The sequence below is a fragment of the Podarcis raffonei genome, chromosome 5 (genome assembly GCF_027172205.1).
Source record: "Podarcis raffonei isolate rPodRaf1 chromosome 5, rPodRaf1.pri, whole genome shotgun sequence".
Classification (NCBI taxonomy): Eukaryota; Metazoa; Chordata; class Lepidosauria; order Squamata; family Lacertidae; genus Podarcis; species Podarcis raffonei.
The window spans coordinates 61,306,537-61,314,910 of NC_070606.1; the positions used below are offsets into that span (position 1 = coordinate 61,306,537).

At 41.5% G+C, this 8,374-nt stretch overlaps 1 long non-coding RNA gene across 1 annotated transcript; it reads left to right on the forward strand.

The window, feature by feature from the left end:
* The first annotated feature begins 4,916 nt into the window (after positions 1 to 4,916).
* On the forward strand, positions 4,917 to 8,095 carry LOC128413438 (uncharacterized). The gene is made up of 5 exons (XR_008330342.1): positions 4,917 to 4,993; positions 5,156 to 5,237; positions 5,673 to 5,752; positions 6,836 to 6,948; positions 7,984 to 8,095. It is a non-coding gene; the product is annotated as an uncharacterized LOC128413438 (long non-coding RNA).
* The last annotated feature ends 279 nt before the right edge of the window (positions 8,096 to 8,374 follow it).

The following is an 8,374-nucleotide window of genomic DNA, read 5'->3' on the forward strand; positions in this document are numbered from 1 at the left end:
GGGGGAGGGAGGCTAGTTCCCCATATCCATGAACCCCGAGCCCGTGATAGGAAGCATAATGCAAAGAATTCTCCAAAGTGAATAGCTTGCCCAGCTTCTATTGTTAAAAACATAATGAGTTCATGCATCTGACTGTAATGCAATTATTTCCTAGTGATGTTTAACAAGTTGCTGTTCCTATAAAATGTTACAGAGCTCTATTAATATTGCCCTTCTTTGGCTATGTAATTTTGCTAATGATCCAGCATATTTAGTGGCATTATTATGTCCTAAGAGAATGATGAGCCTGACTAGCAAGCCTCATGAAGCTTGGGTGTGCTGTTGTAACCCGTTCTGTGCTGAGAAATTTGTTCTGCCCTACTGCACCTAATTGCATTTTAACTCGTGTTGTGAAGTGGGGCTTTCTTGCTCTTGATAAATGAATAATAATTGCTTTTAATGGAAGTTTGGAGAGCTGAATCTGTTAATTGTGCAGTATTGCTGAGCATAGTGATGCATTTAGCTAACGGCTTTCCACAATACTGCTTTTTTAAATTCAGATGGAGGTTGCTGTTCCAATATTTTAATATTGACTTTTATGTCAAATCATGGTGCTAATTATAGACAGCAATGCAGCTCAGAGACTGAGATCAAATACGTCTCTTCTGTATGGGTGCTAGGAGACATTTACCTGTGAGTTAACTGGGTAATGTAACTACTAATAATAGGCACCTAGGTTTTTTACTCCATAAATGCCTCTGTAGCCCCTATGTGATTCCTTTCCTCTTCTCCTGCGTAATACTGTTGTTTTGCTACTTGAACACAAAATAGCTGTGGGTGTCTTACTGCTTCCCTGATCCTAGGATAGGGCTCCATTAACAAGTCCCTCAAAGTTCCGAGATCACTGCTGAGAAGGTTCCTGACATTTTGATGCCTATAATGGCAACTTTCATCGGAATAAAAAAATTTCTCTCACTCTTGTTCCACATTCCATCACTTCCTGAAAATGTAGAGAGGGACAGTTAGATGCTGTTAATCCATAAGAACATTGGTCTGTATAACTATCCTCTTGACAGTAGTTTTACTGCTTATTACCATTTAGTCTTGCAATTCTTCCAAATAGTTCAAGCTGGGATGCATGATTACACTCCACCCCCTTTTATTCTCACAATGGCCTTGAGAAGTAGGTTGGGATGAATCATAGCTGCTGGCTCAAAAGTCACCCAGTAAACTTTATGGCTCAGCAGAGATTTGAGCCAGAGTCTCACTGGCCAAAGTCTCACTGGCCAAAGCACATTACTATTTTGAGGGGCAGGAAGAAATCATACACATAGTAAACTTTTTCTTCAAAACTTGCATTTTATTGTTTCTTGAGGAACATGTTATATCCGGTCAAACAAAATTTGCTGTCTTGTACACACTTATCTAGCAATAAACCCCACTGAACACAGTGAGAAACTTACCTCTAAGGTAGGGTTGCCATATTTCAAAAAGTACAAGACCCCAAAATTGTTGAGGTTTTTTTTTTTAGACAACCCCCTCCAATTTGTTGAGTGCTGCTTTTTGGAAATCTCCCTGGATGTCAATTCCGCCTTTGAAATTCCGGTAATGTCCGAGAAAATATGGATGCATTTGCATTATAAAGCTGTTCTGGTAATGTAGAGCATGTGAAAAGATGTCACCCAGCTGATATTCTTGAGATAATTAATGATCTAATCAGGATTCTGCTATTATATGGCCAATCTCCATGTGAACCAAGAATAGCTCAACAGACTTTGTTCAAAGTTCCTTCATCTTTTCTGGCTGCAATCCTATTAACACACTTTGTTGTTGTTCAGTCGTTTAGTCGTGTCCGACTCTTCGTGACCCCATGGAGCAGAGCACGCCAGGCACTCCTGTCTTCCACTGCCTCCCACAGTTTGGTCAGACTCATGTTTGTAGCTTCGAGAACACTGTCTAACCATCTCATCCTCTGTCGTCCCCTTCTCCTTGTGCCCTCCATCTTTCCCAACATCAGGGTCTTTTCCAGGGAGTCTTCTCTTCTCATGAGGTGGCCAAAGTATTGGAGCCTCAGCTTCAGGATCTGTCCTTCCAGTGAGCAATCAGGGCTGATTTCCTTAAGAATGGATAGGTCTGATCTTCTTGCAGTCCATGGGACTCTCAGGAGTCTCCTCCAGCACCATAATTCAAAAGCATGAATTCTTCGGTGATCAGCCTTCTTTATGGTCCAACTCTCACTTCCATGCATCACTACTGGGAAAACCATAGCTTTAACTATACGGACCTTTGTTGGCAAGGTGATGTCTCTGCTTTGAATTCAATGAGAGTTAGTTCTGAGTAGACATATATTGGACAACACCATTAATGTGGCATAATTCACTGACAGATAAATTCCATAGTTACAATAAGTCAGAGAAAGAGGGAGACTAAATTGTATTTTTCCATAGAAAGCCACTACGGCAAATAATTTCAGTGTTGCTTTGGTACTCATTTTGTTCTGAGATCATTCCAGTAATGTGGGCAGTTTCCATTGTATTAAGATAAAGACGTGTTTGGCAGACGATCCTCCCTCACTCTTCCTTTGGAGCCTACCGATGACTGAAATAGGCTTTCCTTTCAGGTTTAATAAGCAAACAGCATAATCTTATTTAAGCCTATGGTTTAAACAGCTGTGTTAAGGGGGGAACTGTAGAAAATCTATTTCTAGTAATGTGCTTACAGGAGCTAAAGTACAGATATTGTTTTCATGAGATTTCTGGACTGTTTGATTCCATGCGGAGTAAACCAGATTATCGTGAGAAAACGTTCCATAGTTCTGGTGCATTGTTTCACTTTATCTAATATAGGATACTTTAATAGGTATCCTGTAACACTGATGGGTTGTTTCTCCACCGACTCCCTTGTAAACTAATAAAAGCAGGTGTTGCACGTGGAATTCAAACAGCCCAGTAAATGCTGCCCCTTCCCTGCCTGTGCTTTAGTCACAATTTCTCTGGTAGTCTTTACGGAGGGCAGCTGTGTCTCTGATGGAATTCCTGAATCAGGCAACCAAGTTTGCACTGCTTTAACACCAATGAAAACAGTCATTTCTCCCATTCGAAAAAAAAAAGGGCATTTCTTCCGCTGGGAGAAAAAAAAAAGCAATATCTTCAGCACATCACCAAATCAAGGACAAAATAGCACTTTAAAAAATGACTCCAGTAAAGGTCAGGTGAAAGCCTTCTGTTTTGCAGCTCTCCGCCCCGCTTCGCGGGAAGGCATTTAGCTGACTCACGGTATGTGACTCATGCTTTGAATTTGCTTAAGTACAAAGGCAGCTTAAGCACAGACAGCTCATCCTTTGCCAGGACTTAGCTGGTTGAGAAGAGAGAAACTGAAGGAGTCAATGAATAGGAAAGGTGCCTGGCAGGGAACTGAATTTCCTGTATAGGTGAACAGCACTGAATCTTCAGGCATGTGAGGGAAATAGGATGGTAAACAGTGCTGGGCAGAACTCTCAAGCACTGCTTTTTATTAATTCGCATCAGTTGCTGTATCTTGCTGGTATTTTTACTGCATTTTAAAGGGTGCAATTATATATTTGAAATTGTGGTTGGGGTGTGTGTGTTCTGTGCTCTGCCTTGTGAGAGTGCCTGTCCTGAAAGGTGGGATATGAATTTCTTAATCAATATATTGCAAGCATCCCTCGTGATCTGCTACCTTGCCACCAATAGCTTGGAGAGAGAGGAGATGTACTGGTTTCATTCCTACTGCCTGGCCCCCTGTGTTAGAAATCTGCTCTTCAGAAACAGTCTTATGAACTATGACTTGTCCTAGTGGTTAGCAGGAAGGTGACTGTTTATTTCCTCTCTGAAGTGTCTCATGAGATATTTCTGAGGAACAAGAGTTCTTGGGAGCAAGAGTTCACCATCTTAAGATGGTGAACATGAAAGAAGTGGTTCTTCATATTTAAAAATCTTCTAGCGAGTTGAAGATTAATAGATTAGATACAATCAGCAGATCCTAACATTTTCTAAGGTTATGGTAAGCTGTGGAGAATGTGATTTGAATACAGAAAATGCTTTCTCTCTCTCAACATTTAACGTTATTAGGATCAAAGCACAATCACCATGAAAATCCTTTACTTATAATTCATGCAAATTGACTTCCTTTAAAGTAGACTTCTCAAACACTTGATATCTGGCTTATTATTGTGTTATTAAAAGTGGAGTCTGCAACAAAAAGCTGCAGTGCGAAATGTTTCTCTTCAAGCTACTCCATTCCATTTGCCTTCCCATTAAATTTTTTCACACATACACCCTGCCCTTTATAGTCAGACACCATTCCCTGGCCACTGAGCAGACTCAGTTTTCATTGAGCTGTAAAGGGGTGCCTATAAGCCCACCTTGTCCCATTCCACCCTGCCCCACCCTGCCCCCATTATGCCCCCTTTCCCAGCCACTTTTGTGTCTCTGGCGTTGAGCACATGTATGGTCACGCATGCTTTGAACGTGTGCAAATTGGTTGTTGCTTGTACAAAATTAGATGAGTAAATGGTTCATTTTACTGGATAAGTAACAACACTTTAAGATAATAAATGTACATAACTGTCTTTCTAGGTTACAACTTGTACTTAAAAAAAAAAGTATTAGTATTAGTATTATTTCTTTAGATATACCCTGACTTTTCCCTAACGGGACTCAGGGGGAAGAATGAACTATCAGATGGACCATATTTTTTTGCTTGAAACATATTAATTGTAATGCTTTGGTACTACTTTGTTTTTGTTTTATATATATAAAGAACAAAAAATTCACTGTTACGCATATATTTGAAATTTAAAATAAGATCTAAAGGGAGAGGACGAAAGAAACAAAATCTCAAACTGGTGAGTCAATGGGGCGAACTGAGAAAAATGAGAAACCGAAACCGACACCTTTGTTCATTTCTTCTCCCAGGTAAGAGGGCACTGGATTACAGCCTTGGTAAGAAATTTGCCATCATTCTACAAGAAACTCTGGTACAAAGGGGCCAAGTACTTTTCTTGACTGTGCAGTTTGTTCAGGTTATCCTGGGGGACGATCTACTTTACTCCTTTGAACAGCTGCAAGATTAAAACTTAAATGAAATAAATGGACTCTTTCTTTGAGTGTCAGAATCTGTCTTCTAAGAATCACTGTCCTTCATGCCTTTCCAGTTTTGGGGCTGCTGAGTAGACTCATCTTCAGCCTGCTTCTAATTCACGCTTCTAAGACGATAAGCGAGAAGCCTTCAGTACGGTGAGTTGCGCTGGTGGGTATGTTGATGGCGAAGACACCCAGGAGGCATAAAGCTCGACATCTTTTACTCTCAGCAAATATCGGATCACAGTCCTTCAGTGACTTACAACAATGTCCACACCTTTCAGGAATAGATAAAATACATTCTGCTTTGTGTGAAAGCTTTAGCAACATTTCTGTTCTCCTTTGAAGTTAAGTGCTTAATGGAAGTTCAGTTTCATATTTTTCACAGCCTGTCAACAGAGTTCTGTTAAGAAATTCCACTTGAGAGTTCAGACATGTATCCATTACACAAACTCCCTAAGAAGTAAGTGGAGTGACTCTGGCCAACTTAAAATGATTGCTGTATACAGCCTTGTGATCTGTTTCCCTTCTGTTGTCCAAACAAGCTTGTTAACAAGTTCCTTAAGAACCTTTGCATCTCTCTTTCTGTAGCAATGAACCTCGGAAAAGTTCTGCAAACAACTGTATGTGTACTCATGTTCTACGGTGACCAAAGAGGACAATTCTGAAAAGTGAGTGTTGCAGATTGCCTGTTTGCAGTAAACATGTTTTATAAAAGCCTTCCTCATCCTGGTACCTGGCAGTGGTCTCCCTCAGGAGGTTGTGGACTCTCCTTCCTTGGAGGCTTTTAAGGTTTTTAAGCAGAGGTTGGATGGCCATCTGTCATGGATGTTCTAGCTGATATTCCTGCATCGCATAGGGCTGAACCTTTGGGGTCCCTTCCAACTCTACAGTTTTATGATTCTATGACTACAATGTCCATCACCCCTAACCAATGACTGGGCTGGCTGGACTGATGGGAGTTGTAGTCCAGAAACAACTGAAGGGCAGAAGGCTGATTCCGTAGTAGTCAATTGTTGCTTTTATTTGCACAAATGTGAATCAAGAAACAATGTTGTTCAGCCTATATTTTTAGAATGGGTTCCCTTCTTCCATATGTTCCTCACTGCAAACTCTGATTGTCATCTGCTCCAAATCCCTCATCCTCAGAAAGTGAGGGGGTGGGACCATTTCTGTTGTGGTACCTACCCAGGGCTGTTTTTCAGGGGGAACTCACAGGAACTCAGTTATGTCACCTCTCAGGTGGCTGTCATTGCCATTTTAAGAGAATAAGGGAGGTGTTCATCATGAGTTCTGGCACCTCTTTTTCTAGAAAAATAGCACTGTACCTGCCTAATAGCACCACTGCTATTCTGCTGCAGACCATTGTTGAAAACCAGTTATATATATATATATATATATATATATATATATATATATATGTATGTATGTATATATGAATGAATACAACTGCAAAAAGTAGGTAAGATGTACAAATCAATCAATGGATTTTTCTTTTAAAAAAATCTACTTGCACTTTGACACTATTTATCTACTTGCACTTTGACGTGCTTTCGAACTGCTAGGTTGGCAGGAGCAGGGACCGAGCAATGGGAACTCACCCCGTCGCAGGGATTCGAACCGCTGACCTTCTGATCGGCAAGTCCTAGGCTCTGTGGTTTAACCCACAGCACCACCCGCGTCCCTATCATTTACATAGCATATTGCTAATAAATTGACATTTTCAGTTATCACGTTTTCATTCCCTTTTATAGTGATTTGTTTCAGAGGCAGGATTATAGGAAATGTGACATCATAAACTACATCACTAGAATTCTTGCCGCCTCCTGGTTATGGAACAAATGACAGTCAACCCTTGAAATAATTGGTAAGAGAGGCTCAGCCTTTTATCTACATAGGATTACTTCTCTGAAGCCTGAAGTGCTCCTTGAGAATAATAAGATCTTTCCACAAACTGCAATATGTTTCAAGAGGAGATGCATCTCAGAAGAGTTTATCAAACCTTATGAACTCACATGTCACAATCACAGGTATTAGCTCCGTAATGACTCCTGAGGATAATAGATTGAATCTATCCCTTTTTTGATGGGAGGAGGAATGCCATTTTTCATATGCAGGGTGGTATATAGATTAATATTGGGGAAATGTTTTTACATGAGAGCACATCCAGCAATTGCAACTATATTAACCTGAAAAACATTAACTTGTGGGAAGAGGTTTGGGTTCCCTTCACACTTGATAAACACACAGCATAGATAGTCAAAGTAGTCCCACTTTCCTTCCTCAGCCAGCAGAAGCATCTATTGAAAAATACAACCACTTGGAAACTATTTGATTGCCCAGCGAAGCTTTATTCCTAGTGACTGTGGTGCTTTTTTTGTAGAGAGAGTGTTTTTCTGTCCCTAGTATTGTGCAGACTGTGGCATCTGCCTCGGGTGGCAGGTGCTCACTGATGGGAAATAGGGGCAATGGTGTGTGTGCCATGTACAGCCTTTTCTGAGCCCCCTAAGCTAGTCTGTTGCTTCAGATGTGGTGGAGAATGCTGTCCTCTTTCCAGTGCTGAAGGAAGCCAGTCTGGCTGGCCTCTGTATGTGGCTCTGGGAGGGGGCGCCATCTTATACCAGCTTCCTAGTAAGTTTCATGACTGAGTCTGGATTTTCTATTTCCACGTCCACCACTCTAACACTAGTTTACTCTTCATATTAGATTAGGGGTAGAGAAACCTCAGGCCTGGGAGCTGAATGTGGCCCTCCACATCTTTCTATCTGGCACTTGTTACTCTGTACCAAAACAGACCCTCCTTAGGCCATACCTCTCAGCAGTGCTTTTTTTCTGGGGGGACACAGGGGTATGTGCAGCCCTAAACATTTTGTGAATCTAACGGGAGAAGAAACTTTTTTAGTTTCTTCTCTAGCATGGTGAATCGTCAGTTCCGTTGCTACCACCGATGGCAGCCTCATTTCCTGTCACGTTGTTTCCTGAGTCTCAGACAGAAGCGGGCGTTTAATGTGTGAAGTAAGCGTTGGAATCTAGTTTCGTTGTTACCATCCCTGATAAGAGCCAGTGTGGTGTAGTGGTTAAGAGCGGTAGTCACGTAATCTGGGGAACCGGGTTCGCGTCTCCACTCCTCCACATGCAGCTGCTGGGTGACCTTGGGCCAGTCACACTTCTCTGAAGTCTCTCAGCCCCACTCACCTCACAGAGTGTTTGTTGTGGGGGAGGAAGGGAAAGGAGAATGTTAGCCGCTTTGAGACTCCTTAAAGGGAGTGAAAGGCGGGATATCAAATCCAAAC